We start from the raw sequence: 27,713 nt of genomic DNA, 5'->3' as shown, positions 1-27,713 counted from the left end.
AGGGGTGTGCTGGAAATAACCGTAAGAACCCCTAGTGCTATAAACACCCAAACTGCAGAATTAACCTTAAACTTACAAATAAACAGCTTTTACCAGCATGGAAATTAAGTGGTTAATATTAACACAGAGACTATTAACTAAGTCCAGTAGTGTGGGTTAAGATTTTGGAGTCGGTAGTGTTGAAACAGAGTTAGTGGCTGTTTGAAAAAATGGTTTCTGTCAAAAACAACAACAACAACAACAACAAAACTGCCAAAAACTTTTTCATCCTCACTCCTTTTTCAGAAATGACCAGAAGGAGATGGCAGACAGCAGAGAGTTTGGAGGAAAATATTTTTACATAAGAATTTCTGAGAAAATGATTCTATTAATTAAAACTGTGCAGAAGGTGAAATCTTCACTTATTGGGGCCAATCCAAAGTTATGTTCTTTGTTCCCTGCACATCTTATAAATATTATTTTACACAAAACAGATTATGAGATTCTGTCACTAGAGAAAAGATCAAGACTGTGAGGGGAGAAAACCATTTGACTTGGGGAACTAAATGTTTTGAAATATGTGCGTTTAATTAATTCCAAATCTGGAATCTGAATTAAGTCTGTAGTTTAAAGGGCTTGTTCTGGAATTATGAAAATATAGTATTATTCACGACTAAAAGAGAAGTTGGTCAACCTTAATTTACAGGAAAACTCAGTTCATTCCTAATTATGAGACCATGACCAGTTCTTAAATAGTAAATTTGCTCCCACCCTCAATTCAAATACATCCTTGTAGCATTCATTTCTTCTGAGAAATGAATACAAATTCCTTTCCATTTGCACTTAACATCAGTTAAAAGGGTGGCTGCATTCAGATGCTGCCAGTAATGAGCAGAATTTAAAACACAGGAATAAGAAAAAGATCAATTTCATCACAACTGTCCTGTAGTCAAAACTACAGGAGAGGTCTGTACTTCGACGAAGCAATTAGTATCATGGTTTGGTAGAACTTAATTCCAAATTTTGTTCTATTTTGTTCCTATTTGATATATCAGTTCCTTGGAATGACTATCTTAAATATTTATTTTGCAATTGTAGGAGCTGCTGGAAACTGGTTACCCTTTAAAAAAACCCTGTGTGTTACTCTGACTCGTATTGGCAGTGGAGAGTAAGGCAAGGTGCACCCCACGTGAACCAAGGGGCCAACCCCTCATACCAGGCCCTGGGGAAGTTCCAGTGAAACCACTTGAGGGGCCATCTGCCCAGCTTGGTCAGCTTGCTGCAGCCACCAAAAGAGCAGATTCAGACAGGGGAGATCATAACACTCAGGCCATTTTTACAAGGATTGATTTACCAGCTTGAGAGACCCAATCCAATTACACTGAATCCAAAGATACAGTGAATCTGAAGAGCATGCTTCCTCTGCTTTATTGACACAGTTGTTTAAATCTAAATTATAGCTTTAGAAATAATTCTTGAACAGTAAAATTTTGTCTTTCATTTTAATATAATTAAGAGATAATGTCAATGGAACAGAACCTTGCCAGGAGATAATGAGCTCATGCTGACAGACAAATATCAAGGTGAAAAAAGCATTTAGTAAAAGCATATTTTTTAATCCAGTAATTGAAATTCCTGCTATACCAACAGATCTGCATCTAAGTACAACAGACCAACAGACTGGTGAAGTGACAAAGCTGGTACCATAAATGTTTGTCAATCTACATTCTCATTGTCTTTGGAGATTGTTTGTAGGAGCCAGGAATAATGGTTTCCTCCACCCTGACAGAACATTGTTCTTTTGCACATGGAGGCATCCTTTAGAACATTCCCTTTTGGAAACCTGCCAAATATCAATAAAAGATCCCCTATCTCAGTGCTCAGTGCTCACCATCATTCCTCTTACAGGGTCAGTTCTCATGCAACATCTGATCCACAGTACTGTCTGTTCAATATCGCTAAGATGTTTTTGATATCCTGGTGGAAGAAAGACTCCAACACCTACCAGTATAATGGAAAATCAAGTCTTTACATTGAAGATTCTGCTTCTGTCATAAAGGACCTAGTAGATTAAAGAAAGCAATGATTCATTCCTCTATCTTCAGCCTTTTGTGCTGTCAAAGCAGTGGTTTGGCAGGTGAATTCTTAGACACCACATCCAGGTATTTTTGATAAAATTTGGTTTGGTTTTGAGAAAAGTGACCTGTATTAGTCACTACACAGGTCATCTTTGAATATCTGTACCTAGTGGATCCTACATATTGTCCACACTTAGACAGGCACAAGATGGCCTAAAACACTGATGACTAAGGTCAAATCAGAGAAAAAAGAAAAAAAGAAATAAAATTGTATAAAAAGCAAATTGAGACCAGTAAGAAAAAATGCTTAAAGCATAAAGCATGACATATAACTGTAAAAGTAGAACTAAACAGCACTGGCACTTTGCTGTGCTAAAGCAGAAGAATTTACTATTTGGCAGCAGTACACAAAATAGGAGCATACAATACTATGTGCAAGGGCACAAGCTAGAGTTGGTCTTGGATGAATTACAGGCAAAATGAATATTTAGTAGGCATTAATAGCATTGCCCTGCTTAGCAATACACTACAGCTGGCTCAGGTGCTTGGAGTTTAGGAAAAGTGTTTAAAATATTAGAAGAAATACAGAGAGGCAATAGAGGAATTAGAGGGTAAGATGTGTGAGGAGAGACTTCGGGAGCTAAACTTACATAGTCTCAAAGAGAGAAGACTCAGGAGGCCTCAATCACAGTCTATAAATACCTTCAAGGTAATAATATAAATGAAGGAAGGGAATTCTCCAGTCTCAGAAGATAGCAGGACAAGGAGCAATGGCCTGGAGCTAAGGAAGCAGGAGCGCGGGGTAGGTTCCAGGGAACAGTTCTTCACTCCGGCCTCCGCTGTGCCGGATGAATCCACTTCAGGGAGGAGGAATTGCTCTCCTTCCCCCGGCTCCCGGGCACATTGCCCACACACATGCACACGCGGCACTTGATGCATCCGAGACTGCTCCAGTCAGCCAAAGCCCCCCAGCCTGTGCAGCTCCGAGCTGTGCATCAGCACGGACACAGACACACGTGCTGAGGGCTCCCACTGTCTACATGGACCCACAGGCCTCCTCACAAACACATAGTGATCCAGAGTGAAGGCTTCCATTAACCCAGCACCACTTCCCTGAGCAGAGGAAGGACTTTGTGTTTCTCCATGGCTGTATTTCACTTAACTGTAATGTTTCTGGTCTTAGAGCACTGTTACAGAGTTTGGTTTTGCACATTCTGCAAAGGGTGAATAAAGCTCAAATCACAATGTTAGCAAATGTGGTGGTTTGACTTCCATTTATCCACTTGGTTCTGTGGAGAACAAAAACCCACAACATTTTACCAGTTAAACAGAATGAAACCTTGTGCCACTTGTCTACTCCTAGGATATACCCATGCAAACAGTAAAAAACTTCACTCCTCCATTCTTTCAGGAAAATCTTTTTGTCAGGAGAAAAGATTGTCCCAAGATTTTCATCTTTTGTGCTAGTTCATGACCAAATCCCAACTTCAGTTTCTCTGGCTATTTTCTTATCCTCCAATCTACCTGAAATTATGATGGTGACAAATCACAAGTCCCAAAGCAAAAAAAGGACAGTGAATTCTGCAGATGCAGAGAGCTACTTGCATCCAGCAGAAGCCACAGCACTGAAAATGAGGAAGGACTAGAGTGACTGAGACAAGAACTAGACGTTTCTGAAGTGGCTTGACTGACTGACATGGCTGGTGGCAGAAGAACGCAGGCAAATCACAGTAAAAAATAATCATAGCAGCAGTCTCAAGTACTATGCAAAGGCTTCAAACTAGAAGAGTAAATGGACATACCTCTTACTCCAGTGACCCACAAAGAAGTCACTGTCGTTCTTGTACATTAAAGGATGGTTTCCCAGAAAACCGACTAATCAGCTCCTCTTCCATGGACAGAAAAAAATAAAGCTACTTCACTTTCTAGAAAAAGCCTTTCAGTTGTACTGGTGTCCTAATGTAACACTTAAACACAGAACAAAACAAAGGCTCTGACACTTCACGACATCTTGACTGTCCAATCTGTTTATGTTGCCCTTGCTCTGATCACAGGGAAGAATTTCTAGTAAAGGGATGTGATGTGCATGCTGTAGGCACTTAGAATAATAATTTTATTTAACAAACAGTTCTCTGGTTCAGAAAACACCATCCCTCCTGCATCAAGCTCCCCATCTACCAAAGCTAGCATATTAGTTGGGTGCCAAAGAGGAATTCAGGTTGCAGCTACTACACCATGGTTTTCTACAGAACCAGATTACCTACCTGTGACCTGGTAAGACATGTTCCTCCTTAAAACAGTAGAAAGAGGTCAGGAAATGCTTTGGATTTGTATCAAGCTGGTTTTTCAAGCTTCTCCACATTTTCTAATTCGATATGTCCAGAAACTGTGCTTTATATTTGGAACCTTGCTGGGAGCTTGTATCTTGCCTCAGCCCAAAAGCCACCACGCCTGTTAACACAGATTTATGTTTGAAACCACCTAAGCTGTTATTAACATCAGACAACTTAATTACAGTTGGACACTTCACATATGGTGCTTGGCACCTCTAGAAAAAACAGACCTCTCAGCAGGGCACTGACATACGTGTAAAAACTCCATAGACAGACTGTCCTGAAATGGTAACCTGTGAAAGACTCATTGCCTTGTTAAACATAATCACCTCCTTCAAAAAGGAAGTCAGAAGAGAACTCCTGTACAGAGATCTATTAGTTTTAGAAGGTGGTGTTTGTGCTATGGCATCCCCCAAGTAAATACTGTTATAAAAAAAAGATTTGAGCTGCTGTTAAGACAGATATGTTTGAGGGTTTCAAAAACTGTTTTCTACATTTATAATTGAACATACAGAGCAGTATCAGCTCCAGTGAGGACTTCCCAACTCATATTTGCATCTGCAAGTTACAGCTTAAATGTACTAAAGCATATATTTGTGTAAGCTACTATACCACATATTGACTGAAAGGCTAGGCAGCTTTGTAAATACACACTGAAAAAATTATCTGTCTTATTTGTATGTTGTCAAGAGACTGGCACCACTTCTGGGTACAGAAAATACATTTTTAAAACTCTCTAATTATGTACAGTATTTAACTTGAAAGACCTGTAGCCATTTTGGCCTCTTAGGAAAAAGAGCATACATGTTTTATAACTCTAAAATAATGATTTCTAATAGAATATTAGAAAGTATTGGAGCCTTAAAAATTACATAGTCCAAATTAGTCTACATCAAGCAAGGCATACGTGGCATCTATAAGAGTTCAGTTGGTGACCCTAGTTTTCACCGTGAATTGCTTCTGTAGTAGCAATTCTTTTCCCCTAACTTTGTTTTCTTTTAAAGGTAGCAAGTTAAGCAAAATAATTTTTGCTTTTATATATTCAAAAGCAGTGGAATAAAATCTTCATTTTTGTGTCTATCAGAACACAATATCAATGACCACAGTTAACATTTACACTCAGCAAGCTCCAGAGTTTTCAATACACACAGAACACATAACTCAGTAGTAGCTCTTAACAAAGGGCAATTTTATTTTTTTCATGTACCAATCACTGAATAATTGTCCGTCTTAAGTAGCTGTTGTGGAAAAAATATCGCAAGATAACAAGCAAGCCTTTTAAGGTGAAAAAGGCTGACCCAGTATTAGAGTTCTTTTTCCTATTATTATGCAATCCTGCTTCCTAAAAGTAGGTAGCCGGAGGCTATCGAGTGATGCAAACTGATGCACAACTATGTCACTGTCCTTTGGCATCCATTTACATCCATCTTCCTCCTTAGAGTAGTATCCTCTGTGCATCCAGACTGGATTTTTTATTTAAGACACATTTTTAAATTGACATTTACAATCAGAGGCTATCTGTGTCTACTCTCTAGACGGCAGGGCACATTTCTCAAAACGGGGGGAGAAAAAAAAAGGAGAGGAACAAAATGGGGGAAATGGGGGACACAGAGAAAAAGAATATGGCCCAGTAAGTACTGAGGGAATCTCGAGCTCTGGAGAGATGCGTTCAACTCTCTGCTCTGCCAAATTCCCTGCATAATGCGAGGAAATCAATTAGTACTTTATCTGTGAAATGGGGATACTCAATTACACACAAGGGGATTATGAAACTAAATAAATAGTCACAAATTTCAAGTGATTTAGTCACTATAGAAGTAAAAGACAAACAGTACCAAGAGAGAAACATATTAAGATTTCTGTTCTACACACACATGCACAACAAAATGACTCCAGTGGTTCTTCCCCCTGCAACTGAAACAAACTCCTCTACACCACCAGTTTCAACTACCATTTCCAGTGGCCCAGAGAGCAGCTCTCACACTGTGTCCCAAATGGCCTGCATCTCCAGCATCAACTAGTTTGAACATGGATAAGAGTAGCTTACTAACCAAGAAGCTACAGCAATGTTTCTTTCCTTGCAAACATTACCAGAAATGGGAGAGAAGTTGTTGTCTCCTCAGCTTCCTAGGCATGAACAAGCCTGCATCTCCAGCTGATGAAAGCTGGAAGATTACCTCTGGAAGTGGGTGCAGTGAAGACAAATTTAACCAAAGACTGCAATCTGACCTGGAGAATTACTGAGCTGCACATTAGACTATTGTTTCTGTACAAGTAGAACAACTCAAAGATTTATAGTGAAAAAAATAGGTATAACAGGTGTCATTAACAACTCATGAGCTCCTAACTAAGCACACAGTGTCACATGAGCTACTGTATTTAGCTTCTGGAGTTAGCTTGGGAACCAACCCACACAGTGCCATGTGCTGCTGCTGGCAAATGATCTTTTAATGGCAGCAGCTATGTGGGGTTGCTTCCATTCAGCTACTTCATTGCAAGATGATGATAAATGATAATGAGAAATTATTACAGCTATTGGAAGTATTAGTAAATATTCCTACTGCTTGGTGTTATAAATCTAGACAAGTCTTTGAGACTGATGTCAATCCGCATGACGTGCACCACGCAGTTAATTTTACATTTGATAACTTGAATTTTGGGAGCAAATTCAGCACTACTGGAACAGGAATCTATTAATTCTTTAGAATGCCATAACAATATTTAAGTCATCAGTGAAGGAACTTTAAATATATGATACAGTACCATCTTGACAATAAAAAGTAGTTAAGGATTGGTGCAGTGTGCCAATTTTTCTTTCAAGCAATTTGTGTCCTCTTGTTCTGTCACTCCCCCTCTGATGGCAGAAGCACACCTGTATCTTCAATGAGGGCTTTTAAAATGTTAGAAACATTGAATAATTTAGGTTAGAATGGAACCTTAGAGAACATCTAGTGGGAGACAAAAAGTAAGCACATGAGCTCCTGCGAAGATTAAACTAAAACCACCAAACCAATCAGTTTCTCGACCTCAACCTTTGCCAGCTCATGAACCTTAGGAAGGCTCAGTGATGACCTGGCCTGGTCAGTGATGCTTCCTGCTGCAGCAGAGCCATGGAGAGAGAACTCTGGCCCTGCGCTTGCCCAACATCTGCTCACAGCCTGTGCTCTTGGGGGCACACATTGGATGCAGTGAGAACACTTTCCAGATGGCTGAAACTTGTTTCCCTTAATAGTGTTGTCACTATGGTCTTAAATCTAAAGAGCCTGTACAGGATTTTTGCTGGCCAAGAAAGGTCATTTATTAGAAAGAAGTCAAGGAATTACATTTTGGGGGGGTTTGGTTGATTTTTTTTAAGAAGATGCCAAATACTTTGTTGACAAAATGTTTCCCTTTTTATTTGTGGAAGGTTTTTGTTTTTCTTGTTTTTTTTTTTTTTTTTCCCTTTACTTTTTCTTCTTTTTTGGTCAGCTAGGAAATCTTGCAGGCTTTGGGGGTTTTTAGTGATCACAATACACATATTGAACTAATATAAAAATATAACCCAGCATTTTCAAGCACCAATAATTCAATTCAGGCATATTAATAGGTTACCTTTTTCTCTAAATACTGCTGAGCGTGCTGCAGGCAGTCATCAACTTGAAATTATTTTTATTAAAGAAGGATGTGTGTGCCTACAGCACACAACTCAAGAAATGTCTCTAATGAGGCAATATGAAACCATTTAGTGACAACTGTGTTTGAAAGAGCAAAGCAAAAATTAAAAACTACTTGCAAGACACCTTAATGCAATTTCTTGAATGCAGATATCTGGACTTATCTCAGAGCAGTATTAACACTCCTTGAGTCAACAACAACACTACTATCTCCTCAATAGCTCATATCACTCTAAGAGCTTAAATTCTCTCAACTGACATTTGCTGTCACTAGATCAGCTTTTAATTATCTGAAGTTATGACAACATATTAAATGAATTCACATCTCTTCTGAGCCTTGAAAGAAACTCATGTTTTGATTGCTGTGTTATTTTAAGTGATCACCTCTCAGTCCATTACTACAGGGCTCTGTAATCATTCCTTTAATCAGAATGAGAAGCTGATAAAATATGTATTTGGAAAACATTAATCTTTCAAACTAAATTTCTGACACGTTTTCAAACTATAATAATTATTGAAAAAGGACAATGTTCATCTAAACTGGGATGTGATATAACTAGCTAAAATTAGAAATACTTTTTGTTAGTCTGTTTTCTATTTACCCCATGCATTTTAAAATAACAGTTCTTGAAATTGTAACAAATTTGAAATCAGAAAAAAAATTGGAACTTGTTTATATTTCTATTTTCCCCCCATAAAAATCCCAAACAGCCACCACCATCAAAAATATACAGGTTTGTGGGAATTTTCAATTTCAACAAAACTCACATTTTCCCACATAATACACTTTTGACAAAAATAATCTTGCAGGGAAAAATTCAGAAAAGCTAAGGAGTACACAAGGGCAAACAGTCAGACTCAGCCACCCCTCTCTATGCAGTGGCTGCATAAGATGTTGAAGTTCTTAAAAACTCATTCTGGTCATACTCAAAATTCTCTAAGACAAAGACTTTTATGTGGAGGTGCTTTATTCAAACTTCAGTGCCCACTATAAGCCATCAATGAGGTTTGTGGTCTGCTAATGCTTCTATAACATATCCATTGTTCTCAAAAATCTTATTCTATCAAAGGATAATTTATCCTGCTTGAAAGATGAGACAATGCTTCCAGTTAAAATATTTCGTATAAGATTTCTCAAATCACACCTTCCCTTTCCCTCGGTCTAGTTCTTTTCCTGCTAAGATACTATCCATCATTTAATTAGTTTTTACTTCTCTTAGACTTGATTGCACCCACCCATAAAATTACTGATGCTGCTTGAGATATATGGCAGTTGCCTCTGCAAAGCAACATTAGTTCCTTCTGTCCTCCTTCCTCTTTTACTTTCAGATTTTCTCCTGGCCATGGGTTACAACCACCTGGCATTACACGACTCTTTGCTGTTACAGAGAGCAGCTCCAATTTCAACTGCTATCAATTATTGATTCAAAGGAAAACTAAAACTTAATACACCACTGATGCATTTACTTAAGTCTCAACCAGAAGCAGTCAACTTTGACCCTTAGGAGAGACATTGGTGTTATTTTTTCGTTTGGAGACCTAAAATCTTAATGAAAAGCGGCTTTGACTACACAGTTGTAGCCACTGCAATTAACAGTTCATAAGCAATTCCATTATATAAACAACACCAAAAAACTTCCATTGCAATTGTGTTGGGTTTGTGTGGCAAGGTCGAAAGAGAACAGTAAATACTGACACGGAAACTAGTCTCTGTGAGAAATGCTGAGTACTGCAGTGTGAAATCATTTCACTCAGCCTAGTCAGAATTGAAATCACAGCCTCCACAGCCCTCCAGCAAAGTGGGAAAAGGGTTAAGTTTACACAATTTGTACAGTGCAGGAAGGTAGTGCTGAAGGGAAAAGAAGGATCTCATAAAATCCCCATACACAAAGCTTCATGAAATAGTTTCTCTGCAGAGATTCACAGCAAATCCACAGCACCAGACAGCATTAAATGGTCTAAATATTAGTTCAAGTGCGGATGTGAAAGCCATAACTCAACCTTAACTTAACCATAACTTCATTTCTCAGCTTTTTAAGATGTCCTCAAACAGAAAACCCCTTCCAAGTTTTTCAGAAGAACACAGTGTGCACTGAAAGAGGTCCTCAAATTGGTGTTGTAATTAATAGGAAAAGCTGAAAGCCATGCAAGCCAGTAACAAATTTAGAAAAGAAAAATGTGATTTATCAAGAGCTATCAGAACTGTAATGGAAGATCAAGAAAAAGAGCAGTTGGCACATTAGTGATTAATAATTTATGCCGAGCAAATTATCCAAATTTTTTATACAGAACTGACAAGTATACAACATCCATTTCCTCTTTGTTACAGGAATTCAGCCACACTTCTCCCCCTGCACTTCTCTCTAAAACATCAGGGGTAAACACAAAAGAAAAGAAAAACACTGCAATATTCAGGCTCAGAAAAAAGGATGCCATATTGAAACAAGCAAAACCACAAGAGCAATGTTAACTTATGATGGTGAAAGAGGCAGAACAAACAGCAAGTCACAGCCCCATTCAGGAGAGGGAAAGCCCCCACAGCACCTGCCCTTCATCCCAGTGCTGAAGACACCAACACAGTTCAGGCACTCCCTGACCTGTGTCACCACAGAACAAACTACTTGCAAATACTTGAACACTCATAACTGTAATAAACTTACTAACTGAATTTATGAAAACATAAAATAAATTAGTTTTACATTAGGAAGCACTAAAGCCAACATGGGTCATACAAAGCTGTACAGGACATATGGAGTTATAAACATCTGAACTTGAAGATGGATACAAAAATATGTGCATTTTGAGAAATGAATAAGAATTAAACCCCCAGCAGTGGAATAATAAAGAATTGAAACTGTTTATTTTGGATGCTTAATCTCAACTCAGCTCTTCATGCAGCTGGAGAAGCTGGAGCACAGGAACTCCTAAACTTCACACACCTGAAGTTTGTTCCTATATCCATTCCAAACTTGCTCATCCACTGGGTTAAGACAGGAATGGGCTGACCTTGCTGAGCTGGTAGGCTGCACTCCAAAACTTGCCTACAGAGAGGGTGCCTGGTTTTAGTCTACAAGCAAGAAAAGGCCTTTGGGACCTAACCCAACCTGGGGTGGGTGGATGGCAAGGGTCACAGTGGGCTCATGGTGCCACCCCAGCCGTCCCCAGCTGTCCCCCTTCTCCAGGCTACCCCAGCAGTTCTGTCCCAGCTCAGCCCAGTGCAGTCATGGGACAGAGCTCCCAGGAACTGCACCTCACCGAGCTTTCACTGTGATGGGGAGTCTGTGCAAAGGTGGAAACCAAAATGTTTACCAAAACCCACCCCTGGGTCACACCAAAAGAGACACTGCTGTGACAGCCCTTAACTCTTTAACAATCACTGCAAGCCTTGAATGCAAATCGACCTCTACCAACACCAGAGCAGAAATATGATGGAAATGCCCAAACTGAATCTCACACACATAGAGTCTGTCAGAGCTTCCTTTCTAATTATTCTCCTTGTTCTCATTAGCTGGTGCACTGCTACTACCTTGCACAACAAAACCACAGGAGCTTGTGATAATTAAGGTTTTTCCAGGAAGTGTTTGATTCCACAACAAAAGCCAATTCAATTTTGTTTTTCTAAGCTGAAGAAACTGTTGATGTTTATTTGAATCAGAAGTGTGAAAAAGTTAGAACTCCATAAGCATTTGCATTAAAATTCAATCTTCACAAAGGGAAAAAACCACAAGCTGTCTGCAAACTTTCCAAAAATACGTTTTTCATTCTTTATTAAGATATAGTGATTAGTTTGTGTTGCAGAGATGAGTGTTTTAAAGAATTGTCGTGATTAGATTGCACCTAGATGCATATATATAATTTATATACTTAAGGCTTTGATCTTTTGCAAAGAGTTTCAGAGTTTTCTGTGAGTATTTTCTCTGCAGTTGCAACTTCAGTTGTTTCTTTACATCACCAGCAGATGGGGCTCACTTATAGCTGAAATCACTGGACATTACACAATTTTATATTATGGACACAAATTATGTTGTACACACACATATTTCTACTGCATGCACATTCGTTTTCAGAGTATATTTGCACACTTTTCATTTCACGAGAAAAATCTATATTTTTAATTTACTGATACAACTGGTTATGGATTTTTTAACGTTATTTTTAATAACTGCATTAATCTCAGAACTACTTCTACATTGTAATAACTGCATTAATCTCAGAACTACTTTTACATTGTAAGCCCAGTTTAGATCAAGCTGATAGTAGCAAGAAGAGGGGATCTATTGCTGTGTAATTAGAGTGCCAGCTTTCTAACTAGTTACAGGTTCGTGGGAGCTGTGATGGGGACTATCTCATTACATGCCTTAGAATCACAGAATGCTTTAAAGCCTGCTGCATCCAGTTCCAGTGAAAACAACAGCAGAAAAATCAAATGCAATGCTTTTGGGCAGTGCTTCAATCTATTAAGAAACCTCCAATATTGTTTTGATGTACCAACATCCTTCCCTCCCCTTTTATTTTTTTTAAGGTCAAAAAAAGGAGGAGTGAAACCTCTTGCTGTATAGCCTGGAAATTCAGTCAGGGAAATGCCCTATTTTTATCACCTACTTTCTCTCTTTCTGAAGGCTTTCCTCGCTACATTATTTTCTCCCCGCTTCCCAGTTATACATGAGCAGTAATTCCCCTAGAAAATAACTGAGCTTCCATTTTAGCTATTCAAATATCTCAGGACGGATTTTGTGAGTGCAGAAGGGCTTTAGCCTGTTCTCTCAGTCCAAGTAAGCAGTGCTGGGAACTCTCTGGTTGATGTCAATCAGAAACATACTGTGCTCAGGTTAAGCAGCAGCAGGGACCCTCAACTGCCTATTTGATAGAAATATTCCATAATAGAAGACAAATAAAGGAGAAAAGAATTGCAAAATGCAAGAGAATGACTTTGGGTCCATCAAATGCTCACCACCACAGTGGTGAGAAAATAAAACTAAACTTATACCAAATGCAAATCTATTTCATTATTCATACTTTAGGGCCATAGACAATATATTAAAAAAATTCTGTGACTTCATCTTTGAAGACTCCAGGGGGCTTATCAGACCTGGCTTCTGCACAGGCTAATCCTAATTCTGGATTAAAAACTGTATCTCAAACAAGAGCACCTCTGACTACATGGTTTGGCAGCACCCACTTGATTTACATGGTGCCTACTGCTGTAGTGCTCCACTGATATTTCTCAACAAACATAATCACAAGAGTATCTTTTCAGACAAAGACATTTCAGACAGCAATTGATTAGCTCTCAACACTCATCAGATTTTGAATAAAACCGGTATGCAGAAAAGAATCTTTCACACATCACCAATACACAGTGACAAAAGTCAGCCCTAAACCACAAATGTTCTGATGCCAGTTCATTTCTCTAAATGGGTGCCTGGAGTGAAAATCCCTCAATCCTAAAACAGGACTCAACAGAAATATACAGAATTTGCAAATCATCACTTGTTAAAGAGCCTAAAAAGCTAATATTGCAAATAATTAGGTATTTTAAAAATATTAACCTGCTTCTGCAATATTTTCTTCTAGTGGATGCTGAATTTAACCCTGATATTTTAAATTTAATTTCACACTAACATACTTCTGAGATAATCTCTGAAACTCTAAATTAAGAGAACATAAACACTATGGAAAGCAGCTTAAGACTTTGTGGTGATGTTTCCTAATTTCTGCCTTTTACAAATTGTTGTTAGAGTTGCCACACTTTTAGAGATCTTTATTTCTTTCTTGATACCAGAGAGACTTTTCTGGCTGCTGATCTAGAAGGGAGGTGAAGCAGTTTGCCTGGGCAGCCACTGATCCCATGGTGCTGGCCCTGCCTACAGGCAGGACTGCACAGTCCCAGGGAGGAGGAACAGGGGCACAGTGGCCCAAAGTCGCCACAGAGAGGAAGCAGACAACTGAACAGGCAGAGTCTGTCACAAACATCACCCACGTAAAATCTTGGGCTACAGCTACAGCTGAGCAGAGGCATGAAAATAGAAAATGAGTAACAAAACTCATTAGGGAGAAAAGAAGGGAACTAAGGTCTGATCGTCAAAAAGATAAGAGAAAAAGGGAAGAAAAGGATTTACTTCCTGTTTTGCCATGTCTCCCAGAAGGCTGAAGTAGTGAACACAGCTACTTTCACACAAAGAGAGGAAAAGAGCAGTGAAGTGCTGGGGCTTGTGTGAACAAGTAACAGACATCACCACGTACAGTGGTGAAAGATGTTCAGAAGCATCAGGTCACCTGGATTGCACTTGCTTTTTAGCTGTTTATATGAAAGAACCCCAGTTTTCCAAATCTTCTGGTTCTTCCACTATATGACCAATATCTGGTTTTGTAGGGTAATGTTTGTGCTAACACTGACTGACAAATATTTTGTTTCTCCTAAGAAATCCAGAGTAAGGAGCAGAAAGATTTTAAATGAAAAACATGGTCAAAAGTTCCTGTAGAGGCCAATTTCCATCACATTTCAACTCAACGTAGGCAGGTGGTTAAAAAAGCTTAACAGTGACTGTCTCTTTCACTAGCAACAGCATTTTAATTAGTACATTGTTATTAGAATGGATCTGGATTAAAAAACCCAAAGTTATTCTGCAGTAACAGATAGAGAAGGCTGAACACAACCAAGTATTTAATATTCCAAACTGAGACTAACACCAAAACAGCTGCTCTTGAGCAACTTGAGAAGTTCACTCCACTGAACACCTTTGGTACATAGCTCAGTTTATTTGCTTCTGATTTCAACTACTGAATCCAGGAGCAGAAGTACATGTTTTTCTTTTATGTTCCAGACTGGCACAAAATAGCCCCAAAGGTACATCTTTGAAATGTAGTTTTTGTGTGTTACTGGAATATGCCTAAATGGTCATCAGATCCAATTGCTCTCATTTTTCATGACACTTATTATAAGCATGCTTTTCAGCTTTTTCATGTGGATTCTTTTGGTTCCTTAACCCTATGAACAATCTCCTATGAACAATCAGAAGCATTGCATACAATGCAATCTGTCACAAATTTTTGTTTCACATATGCATGACCAAGACATTATTTCTGTCTCTAAAGGCTGCAGAGCCCTGGTAGACTGGGTGAGATCCAGACAGCCCCATCTGTGGCTTTCAGAGTAAGGCCTGTGACCCAAATGCATCTGAAAATGTGTTGTCTTCTGCTGTAACAACCCTTTGGTAAGGTGACCACCCAGAATAAGTTAGAACACTGCTGCAATAGTTTTACATTGCATTCATAATTTGACAATTAACACTTTGACATAAGTCTTTGAATATGCTCATTCTTGTGGCTCCAAAGTGCAGAAGAGTTTTGGCACATCAAATAAACTTCAGTAGACTGACCTTGAACGTCCATTTATTCTTACAGTACACCAGCTATAAAGAAACATACTTAAACATAAAGCCCTTCTCCGAAGAGCTTACATTTGAATGCTTGACAAGACCATGACGAGCAGTAGGAAGGCAGAGGGATCCACACTGAGAAAAGGAAGAATCGCTGTAATAGGATCACAAGACAACTTCACTTAGCAAGGATACAGTTTGCAGGTTTGTGAGCTTTCCAAGAACTAATTGCTGCTCTTGTGGGTGAAAAAAATAAAAGTGAACACTTAACAGTTTTAAATGGAGCTGAATAAATGTGGAGGAAGAAATAATGTTTGATGCAAAGTGTGAAAAGAAAAAGGTCTCAAGGCTCATATAATTTACAGAGAAGGCAAACAAGAATTGACAGGTCACAGAGATAGGCTAGGCCAGAAATGTAAACAGTTCTGAAGAAGCAAGAACAAGCTTAAGAATTTCTCTTGAATCAGAATCTGAAAAGGTGAGAAAAAAAGAATAAAAAGTTAATTTCAGGACAACATAATAAAATATTTAAAAGGCAAGTACTGAAATGTGGCATTTGTACTGAACACACTTGGTTGTCAATGCAAATGCCATAAAGTTTAACATTTTAGTTTGAACAGATGCTTAATTGTATGCACTTAATGAAGCATCATAAACCAGGAAGATTCCTGATATGGTTGTAAGCAATGTGTTACACTGTGTAATGGCAGGGAAAGATATAGGAATCTCAACCTGATTACAGTGAATGGGGTATGGCATACACAAATAACCAGAGCTGATATGGTCCTGATTTTTAAAAAGCCTTTAAAAGTTTAAGCAGGCCAAACTGTTTTGTCTGGAAATGACAGTGAAGGTCCTACAGTTCAGAAGGCAGCACTGGCCTTCACCAAGGCAAGAAACAGGCCCTGAGTTATCTCTAATGCAGTCCAGGGATAGTTATAGCAAACAGAGTGGTGCAGAAAAAGCAGTAACCCTAGAAAGAATTCTCTAATGATGATGAAATTCTTTTTATTTCTGTCCCTTTCACAATGTGAGTCATAAAAAAGGCTAATGACACTTAGAGTACTAGAAGATTCTCAGAAAAATACCCCTTATCACAGATTATATCAAGTTCTTTTCATTTACTGGAGAAATTGGCGGCACAAAACTCTTTCATTACTGTAAAGTGTCCTTAGTGTCCTCTGAAAATTTCACATTCAAATGTAATGACAAAAAGTATGCACTTTGGTTTTATCCATTTTACATACTTATCCCTATCAACTTTTGGAACAGTTTGTTAAGCTAAGATCATATCTAAAGAAAAATTTTCAGTGGCTGAGAGGCTTATGTCATTATGGGCTGCAGCACCAAGAGAAAGCAAGGGTACAAACAGGCATAGTCCTTATCTGCAACTGCCCCTTCAATAGGAAGCCATCAAGCAGCTAAAACACAGGAAAGGAAGATGCTTTAAGTGTGTGGAAGGAAAAAAAGAAGCCAATAGCTGCTGCAAACAAGAAAATAATGGAAAACACAAAATCAGCTGCTATCAGTGTATGAAAAAATAGGTACTTGAAAGTCTCAGGGGACTTGAGCCACTGTGCATCACAATACTATTAATCTCTGTGAACAAGATGATAATGAAGTTTCAAGGGCAATGGATGCACATAGACATCACTGGCTCTTTCTTTCCCAGAGTTGTTTGCACAGGTGAAGTCGAAACCTGTTCTAGAAGTTCTTGCCATGGCACAGATGGAAAGGTGCCTGCCTGCTCTGCATCTCCCTCATGCACAGTCCCTGTATCCCAGCACAGCTTGTCCTCTCCCCACTCCTCTCCAGCCAGGAGCCTTCACACACGACTTTGCTCAGGTGCTTTGCCAGGGAGACGTCTCAGCAGCCTGCCAAGAGGAGAAAGAGTGCAGGCAAGGGGAGACACCAAACACAGCAGTCCCAAAGACTCCATAGGCCCTCAAGAGTATGTGGGAAACTGGTGGGCTCTGCTCAGCACTCTTTTTTCTTCCTCAGTGGAAGGACGTGCCATGCCAGGTCTCCCGGTTCTGGGGAAGGGGGATGCACAGGGAGCCAAGGTATGGTGTTACAGACTAATGCTAAAGCTCAAGAGAGTCAACTCACAGGTTGCCAGGACCAGCAGCTATTACTTTTGGTGTCACCTGGAAGGTGTTGTGATATCAATATATTGCAAATTGCTGTATGAGGACATTACACAGCACCTCTGTCTCAATCAGCAAGACCTTGATTTTTCCAACCTCTGTTACAGAAAGTATTAGATCTGTATCATGAACACTAGCACATTATAAATAACTACATTAATTATCTGAAGAGAAGTTAATCGAAAGGTTACACACTATGCTCTCACTGACATTGTTTAATCTTTATGTGCAATATGCATACTAAACAAATCTAGCTCCCGTGCCAAACAGCCAGAAATACAGGACTCTAAACACAAGACTGCTGAAGTAGGATAAATTCTCATACTTGAGATTCAGCATTTGTGCATTTTCTGAAATCTTCTATTCTTTTTTTTTAAAGAATCCAGCTATGGAAATACAGTTTGTCAAAGGGCTATTGATCTGTATGTACACTCCTCCTCCCACTTAAATGAGCTGCAAGGGGGAGCTGGGGTGCCTGTTAAACCTAAACCACTTACATCTTTTTAAAGGTAGCTCGTAACACGTACTTGAAGAAGGGCTGCTCTGCACGTTCCCCGGCCCGCAGCTCCTTGATGCTCCCGGCCATGCTGCAGGAGGCATCCAATCAGAGCGGCTGCCACTGAGGCCAGGGAGGCGGCCAGGAGTTTGATTTTCTATTCCAGCGGCAGTGCAGGGGATGTAAGGCAGCGCGTGTGTACGGCACGAATAATGAATTGTACTAATTCACAGAAATTCACTTTTTTTGCTGTCACACACTGCTCCTTTTTCTATAGACCAAGACTTTGAAAGTTCATTTTTATGTTTCATTTACTTCCCCAGGGTGTAGAGACTGCTAAAAATATCACCATTTCTTCTCCTCTGATAACAGATTATTTATGCAAAGGCAGAATAATTATTCTTGACATACTGGAAGACTCCCCCTGCTCCCCCCAACTACCCCCAGCTAAGGTAGTTTTAAATGATACTTTCATGAAATACAGCAAAGGTCAATATTGTCAGCTAAAGCTCAACATTGAACATGAGTCTTCCGAACTCAGGATACTGGAAATCTTGTTAAAGGAAGGAAATTATTTTGCAGTTGTATAGGATATTTGATGTGAAAACATGAAGGGAACATGACTAGGACAATGAGGTTTCTGTAACCAGTTACCCCATTCAACCCTGAAGAAAATGAAGTAAGATCTGTATGGTGTAGAAATATAGTAGCAATTAAACCAGGCAGAAATATATGTGGGGGAAATCCTGACAACTGGCATCAAGAGGTTAACTCTTCTTTTCTTTTTAATCAGTAACTAGTTCTGTCATCTTTTGGTTCAGTGCAAAAATCTCCCCAGAGAAGCGCCTCCATTCTTTGAATGTCCATAAGGCAATTAGGTTTTACATTTTTAAAACTGAAGGGTTTTACAGGATGAGCCAATTTATATGTTTCCATAATAAGAAAAGACTCAGGGCTACTGAAGTATCTATTTCAAAATGGCTTAGGTGGTGCATTATTGAATCTTACAAAGCCAAGGGGCTTCCAGGTCCCAGAGTCTTTAACAGTCATTTTGAAAGAACTACCTGGGCAGAATACAGAACATCTTCATTTTTGGAAACCTGTAAAGCAGCCATTTGCTATTTGGAGTTCCTTCAACATGGGCAGTATAGAGCACTGTAAAGAGAGGCCCTGGCTAGAACACAGGCCCCCAGAGGTGGAAGGGTGCTCCCACAGCACTGGGTGGTTATGTTTCTTTGCTCAAGAGCTTTTTTATTGTCTCAATAAATGGTGGTTGAGTCCCAACCATAAAAAACAATTGGGTGGATATAGCTGTGAGCAAAAATGGGTGATAGCTTTCAAACTGGAATAGTGTAACAGCTCTATCTACCAATTAAAGCCATTCAGTGAACAAATCTGATGATTAACTGGATATGTAATTAAGCCTTTATTATTAGTCTAATTGGATGGTTAGGGGAATTATTAAAGCTGTTAAGATTCTGTGTAGCAAGCTGACTGTTCAGTACAGGCAATATGAAATTCAGCTCATTACAAGCAAGGCCAAATGAATATATTTGAGTGGAAATTTGAGACAGCTGCATCCAAGTCTTTCAAAACAAACCCAAACAAACCTTAAAGTCATGAGTTCAGCTCAGCAGAGAGAGATATAATGCCCCACTCAAATATGCATGGCAAAAAGCCAAGCACAGACCCATTTCCAGGAGGCTAAGGAGAGGGGACATCTTCTGCTGTGATGCTGGCTAAGGCATCTTCCCTTCTCTCAACTCCCATTCCCATCATTCCTGACACCAGGATAAAGAGGAACCTTTGCAACAGAGGCATCTGACCAGCCAGGCAGCCGGAACACAATCCTGAAGCATTATGAGGAACAGAAGACTGTTGATTCCTGAAAGAACTTGGTGCTCCAAAATCTGGTCTTGGGAACTTAAAAGAATAAGAGAGAAGGAATGTGCAGAACACTGTGTAGCAAAACATTGAGATTTCTCTGAGCACTTAGTCCATGTTCTGCCTGTCCCAGGTCAAAGTCTGGACTCAGCAAGAGTAACATGCTGAGCTGAGAGTTGAGAACCAGGCCTTTCATGTCCCTTACCAACAGCAGAAGTCACTCAGCCTTGCCTATCCTTACCCAAAAAATTAATAATGAAGAAACTAATAAGGAAATTGCCAGGCTTACCTGGTGAATGAGAAGGTAATTTAAGTAGCATGCAGGCAAGAGGAATGATATCTGTTCAAGAGTTACCTCAACTAGCAGGCACATGTTGTACCAAGGGAAGACCCTCAGTCCTGTGTATCAGCAGCCCAAATATGCAGCAAAATTCTAAAGACAGCAGAGATATAGACACCTCTTCCGCCTGCAATTAACATCAGTGGAGAACCCCACCACCACACTCCAGTTGCAATCAAACTGTTTTAAAACTGCCAAAAGCAAGATGACAATGCTGTTGCACGCATACAGAATATATCTAACTCTCTGTGGAAACCAGAGATAGATCTGATATGCTTTAACACTCTGGATAAGATAAATCTTGTAAGTGACTGTAAAAATTATGCAAAATGTTACAGAACTCACAGTGTGTGTTTTGAGTCTGATTTAAGTTCTTCTCTTCCTCAGTATGAGCTACACACTATTAATGTTATGAACAAATTTCATTCAGGGGTAGTTTCCTCAGTTCAAAACCATGCAACAAATACTATTCTGTGTGAGAAAGTCTGGTATGGACCAGGCACCCATACCTCCAATTAAATAAACACAATGAAGTGAAAGAAAACAACATATGATTCTATTAATTCAAAAACTTAACGTAAGAGTAACGTAAAGAAATTGCAGCTAAAATATATGGTGGCCACAAATAAATTAGCATACATTAGAGAGCATATGCTAACATTAATAGTCAAAATCTACGGATTCCATTTTGTCTATACATGTGAGATTAGTTTTGTGCTGCTAAAGATCTCTTAAACCAAAATAAAATAGCAATGTGTAACTCATTTAAAATAAAAGGGCATGTTAAGTATATAAAAACCAACAAAATTTCAGTTTCTCTTTGCTATAAAGAATTGTACAGCTAAAGATCTTAAAAAGCCTTCTCTTATCCATTAAATTACAACATTTTCTACTTTCATGTTTCCTTATTTTGTACAGTATCATGTCAATGTTTAATTAATAACCAAAGAAAAAATTCATTTCACAATTTGAAATCATTTACTTCTTGCATTTAAAAACACCTGAAGAACAAATAATCGAAAGATTTTCTCAAAAACTCTTCTGTAATGCAATTTGAGTTTCTGTATTCAAATTGACATAAATATAATTAAATCTTCTACTTTGAAACCAGAATCCTGTGATGTAAGAAAACATAGAAGGAAGGCGTTCACTACAGAAAGGCACTTAGTCACAAAAATACACATTAAGAGAACATATATTAGAAAGGGCCTTGGAGCAGCTGCAGTTAGAAGAGCAAACCAAGAGAATGTGCTTGCAGGACAACATGGATAGAGCATTGTTCAAACAGAAAGAAACCCTAAAGCATCTCATACAGGCGACTCAATAATGTGACACATAAAGCTCTTCAAAGGCACGTTTCTCTTTCTGTCCTCGATAAAACCTCAATAAGACAACAAAAGAGGTGGAAAGACCATACTGCACACAGCATTAAACATGGGAGAGCTCATCTGGGCCAGGCCTCCAGATGTACCTTATGCTATGAATTTTCCCAGAAAACATTGGAAAAAATATCTCCTTCAAGTTATTGCAATGCTTCAATTTTATTTATTTTTCCAGTAGTTAAACATTTCATGTTTATAAAATCCTTTGAAGTTTATATAAAATAAGTAATAGACTTGTGTGAAAACCACTGTCACAGAGTTAATTATAAGCAGGCACTGAGCATTTCTACAAGCAAAATTGTTTTCTGTTCTTTTAGGCTCTGACAGGAAAATTGTAGGCTGATGAAAACCAGTTGGTAGCTCATAATCCCTTATTGCCAAAAACCGGGTGTGCATATCTGTACTGGTGTGTCTTCACAGACCACAGTGCCTCTGCCTACAGCAAACTGCCAAAACTGAACTTTGAACAGCTCAAAGAAAAACACCATCTTGTAGCATGAAAAAACCAAAGGAAAAACAAATGAACTGACCAACCCCACAAATATTTACATTTTGGTGATAATTCATCCTCTCTGGGTTGAGGTGAGCGTTTCTGAGGTCAGCCTTCCAGGACATTAAAGCAAATTGGAAGACTTCCATACATTTTCATAAGTTGCCAAATAAACCTCATGAGAAGAAAAAAAAAAAAAGAAAATCCAAGACCACTGGAAAAAGAAAATACCCCCGGTATAAAGATGACATTGCGACTTATTGAATATATTGCAACAACCCTCAAGAGAAAGCTGAATCAAACCTGCTATTTCACTTCTTTTTTCTCCTAGAAGAAAGATGAAGACCTCTCATTCATCAAAGCAGGCTACTATATTTTAAAGGAATGTAGGAAAAAATCCTAACAAAAATATTCCAGAGTAAGAAAATTTCAAGTGTCATCAGCTAGTTTTTTTCCAAGAATCATCCTCCCCTTTATTACAAAGCACACACAACACACATTTGTTTAACAACAGAAGCCATCCCTTGGCATCCTTGCACAGAAGGGGCTCTGCAGTGAGTGTCTGGCTCAGGGACAAGCCCATGCTCTCCAAGCTGACCAAGGGGCCACAGGCATGGACAGCTGTGCGCTCCCAGATCCAGAAAGGATTTTGCCCTGGGCTGCTGTAAGTAGCACCTACACATCATGGACAAGGCTGAGTGAGTTTCTTCTGCCCCTCTATTCAATAGTCTGTAAGGGACTAAGACTCCTTAGTAAACAGCAGGTTAATTAATACTATCATCATCATTTAGGAAACAAAGATTTTAAATTCCATTGTGCATATTTTAGTTTAAACCTGATTTGCAATATTACACAAAATCTTTCTGAAGTGGAAAATAATTGCATAAAAAATAATATATCCTCAACAAGTTAATAAAATTTTATTCTCAATAGAGTCTCTAAAAATATACTCAGTGATGCAAATATCCATGACAAATAAAGCATATAGAAACAAAATTTCTAAAGCTGTGCAAAATATTAGGCAGGGTGTAGGGCCAGCTGGAGAATGTCATTCATTAAAAAATATACGTGAAAATTCCCTGTCCCAAAGGCTTCTCATAGCACTTCTAATTTTAATAAAAAGAGATTTCATTCATTTCAAGTTTTGGAAGAAAGCTGTAGATGGAAGCAGTGCCTTAAGAGACAAAGAAAGAAAATATTTTGAAAACCTATTTTCATCCATTCATACTAATTCTAATTCATCTTTTTCCACATAGGAGCCTTGTAAAAGCCAAGAACAAAGAGTGAGATATCTTTCCACTGTATATTGTTCTGCATTGCTTCCTACATATGGGTATGGTCTTTAACTGACTCCAAACCCGCTCCTTTAATTATTCCCAAGAAAGCCTAATTTCAAAGTTTTGCTGTAGTGCTTTGAGAACTACACTAAGTGTCTTTGTCAAACAATTTGCCTGTATTTGTCCCTTTACACTGTAAGGACAGCACCTGTCATTGTTGTCAGACATACAGGGCTCAAAAACAGAAGCGTCTCAAGTACACAAAATAACGTGATTTCATCAATGCACACAGTTTCTGATTCTCCATGAAGTCTGACCCACACAGCATGATGCAAAAAAAGGTATTAATATTTGAACTTCAAAATGACAAAACATGACCTATCTGAATGAAATCCTCTCTTTGGCAACTTAATGCTTTGAGAATATAAAAAACTGGATTGACATTGGGAAATTTTGTAACTTGGTATGGAAGAGCAAGACACTCCTCAAAAAGCTTTCCTTAAAACCATCAAAGAGTTTAACCAGAGAAAAAGTACATTTTCTTTCTACATTAATTTTACCTGCTTGACTAGTAGGCTACTAGAACTTTTTGTATTTGGAATTCACTACTTGCAGCAATAAAAAAAGCATAAATCTTACAGAGCTACACAAAGGTCAAATGAGACACAATAACCTAAAAAGTATCCTGAGGCATTGTAGGTCTGGGACACTGAGAGCTGCTTCCAAGCTCATACCTTTTATATAGCCCAGCCTCTGTGCATGACAGATATGAGAGTTCCCAGCTTCTTATTCTTCCCCAAAAAGCACGAGAAAGTGAGTACTGAGAAAGTAAAATCAAGCTTGAAAAGGGAATGCATGATTCTTAAAAACAACACCTTGAAAACTGAAGACTAAATGGATTTTTTATAAAATAACAGAACTAAAAAAGAAGAAATGTGAAATATTCATATATTTTAGCTGTCCCTCAAATATTTACAGCACTGCTTTCCCCTACATCCATGAAAATAGTTAGCAGTCACTGTAGTAGAAGGTGAAAATACAACTACTGAAATAAAATTATGTTGTTGAGACTCTATCAGAACCATGGAACATTCTTCACATAAGGGAGAAGCTTCTTGAAGAAACATGACTGGGTGAATGATGTGCTATAAAAATCCTAGAAGACCATATATCAAGAGTAAATGCATCTACAAGTAAAATTCAGCTTGAGCTTCAATTAGCCATAGTTTAGAAACAAGGTAATTGAGAACTGCTATACAGAGCAATCCCATCTATGATTTTAAGTGGCTAGAGCAGAACCTGTCAGCTTACAAGAAATGACTGCTGGTATACACCAAAATAGGGAAGCTACTCAGAAAAGTGTCAGTGCTCAGGGTATCCAAGAGTCTCTTGTAAAACGTGAAACAAATATGGAATTACTAGAAATCCAGATACAGCTTCTAATCACTAGATTTATATCTAAATTTGTATCACTAACTCGTCCTGGAACCCTAAATTAGTGGTCCTTGCCTTAGATACCTCTTGGGAATTGTGACCTACATCAGCAGGACTAGCAAAGACTCCTGATGTCGTGTCTGCTGGTAGCTGAAAAAGCATTTACCACATCCCTAAAATCAAAACCAAAACCAGGCAGCCAGAATAAGACTGAAGAGGGATATGACAATCAAACCAGTTTAGAGATATTTTGCAGTGGAGAAATGAAAAAACCTTTTTCAAAATAGCACAATTAAATGCTAGTTTTTGTGGGAAGCTCAAGGTAGGGTTTTCTAGCATGTGTCTGGTTTGACTATGTCATTCTCATCCCACCCTCTGCATCCAGCACTCTTCCCAATAATTTTCTTCTCAGGCTGAACTCTGTAAGTAATTACTTTTTACCCTTTATTTCCAGTGTCTTCATTGACTAAAGCTAGAGAAGTCTCTGCCCTTGTCTTTCTTCCATATCAATTTTACAACCCAAGAGCATCGGATGGCTATTCCTGCAAGAACACGTCAGTGGAAGCTCTGAAGCGAGCACATTATTAACTAGACCAAACCATAATAACCCTCTGGAACACAGTTCAAGAATTTTGGCCAAACTTTTTCAGCTATTACTTGCCATCTCCTTGTTCAAACATTCAGCCAATACATCAGAAATTGAAAAACAGTCCATAAGAAGAATTTTGTACTGAAAAGTTTCTGGTCTGCAGTGTGGGGTGAATATTTAGGAGAAGTTGTTGGAATAAATAGCTATAATTTTGGCATCATGTAAAAGTGTTTCTGCTTTGCTGGCATAGATTTGTAAATCCATGCATTTTTTGCAGTTGTTACATGAGCAACAGCTCTCAGGATAAACACTTCTATACGAGTGTGGTCTTCAAGCCTTTTACTGTGAAATAAAGACCTTGCAAGGTCAGCTGTAGAGCAAGGGCAGAGCCAGCAGCTCCATGCAGAGGCATCAAGCTGCAGTATGTGTAGTTCACGTGCAGGACTCCAAGGAAACTCTGGAAACAGCAGGTCAAAGGAGAAAAAGGAAGAAGCATTACAGCATCAGCTGGGTCATGGTCTTAGCAGCTGAGCAGCAAGAGAGGACGTGAGGACTGCTGCAAATGAGAGGGGAACAAAACCACAACAAAATACACAGAAAACAAGCTTTCTGTGAGCTCTTGAATACAGTCTCAAACCCATCAGTGGCTTGTGACTGATTTTTAAAGAAGGAGCTAAATGTGCTTAGCAACCACAAGCAGCAAACACAGCACTGAAAGGTCAAGAAACATAGCATAAAAATAATAATCTAAATGTAAAGGGCAAATTCTCACTTGTGGTTTTTCTGCTGAGCAGACCTACCCCTTAATCAAAACTGTTCAAATAAATGTACAGATTAGCCTCGATTATCCAGTCTCCGGTTATTTGAAATTCCAGGATAAGCAAAGATGTATTGCCTTACTTACTTGCTGAAACTATTTTTACTAGGAAATGTATTTTCCTTAAAGATTTTAAGAAATGTGGTTTGCAAACCAAAACAGAAGTTGGGGATATCCTCTAGTGTTTAGCAATGATATTGCTCAATATTTCTACATAATGATTTCCAGACCTGTGTCAATGTGCGTAGACAAAGGCAGTGAAGGGCAGAACTATTGCACTGTGAGAAACAAGCCCAAGGTCAAAAACAGGACCCAGGTCTCCTAATTTTAATTGTGGTGTTGCATAGATCATGTCTAAGCTGTACAAGGGAGGACAAAATCTTCTAATGAGCACGGAACAAGCTGGGTCCTAGCACAAGACAAGAGCAGCACCTTGTCCTGTGTGAGGCAGCGCGGTGCCTGTGGGGCCCAGTGCTGCGCTGGCACACCTGTGCTGATTTGGGACTGGATCTATATGGCACCATGCAGACACAGGATTCTGGGAGCCCTCCCCAGTCACACTGCATCAAACCACACCGATGGTTCCCACCTCCTTGCTACCCAGCAGAGCCATTGCCTGCACTGTACACACAGCTGCAGAGGGTACTAGCCAGGGGCAACACTCAAAATATGAAACAAGCACCCCTAACAGCCTCCATTTGGAAAACCTAAGCTAAATAGGTTAATTTTTAATAAATTACAAAGTATTTCACCGTTCTTGCTGACTTCAACATTCTCTTATTAGCTCAACAACACTTACAGCAAATATTTCAATCCAAAGGGAGATTTATGCCCTGCAAATTTATTTTTTTAGGTCTTGGTCATCTTCCTCCCTAGCCTTTGAGGTTAAACAGCTTAAATGCAGTTGTTAATCATCTCCCTTGATGAAGCTAATGAGTACCTCACACCCTCATCTGAATCCTACCTATTGGGAAGAAATCCAAAATAGCACCTAATTTAGGGCTGCCAATATAAGACTACCAGATTTCGGACTCATGTTAAAGTTCATGTTCCAGTCTATGTACTCAATCTTTGTCTTTTCATGTTCTTACTTAATTTTTGCTACACAATTATCTCTGCAGATATGAACTATCTGAATAAATCTGCAAGGCCCCTTCCACACACAGAATTATATTCCTCCTAAACCTCTATCCTTTCCAGAGAGAACCTAATCCATTTATATGATTTATCCCTACTTGTTGATCCAAAAATACCTGACTTCTCATTATATGTTTAGCAGTGAGCTCAGAAAGCAAACAGTCCTTACACAAGAGTTTGAAAATACTCCAGAAATACTAAATAAATCCTTTTTTAAAAATTGAAAAACAATTTAAAGAAATTTAAATTCACATGGAAGTACATAATTAATTTAATTGTAACATTAGGGCTAAATAAA

Source organism: Corvus kubaryi, unplaced genomic scaffold, assembly GCF_017639235.1.
Source record: "Corvus kubaryi isolate FWS band 111438036 unplaced genomic scaffold, C.kubaryi_AGA036_p1.0 37300, whole genome shotgun sequence".
Taxonomy (NCBI): domain Eukaryota; kingdom Metazoa; phylum Chordata; class Aves; order Passeriformes; family Corvidae; genus Corvus; species Corvus kubaryi.
The sequence above is the reverse complement of the archived record's forward strand: the minus strand, read 5'-3'. Positions refer to the sequence as shown.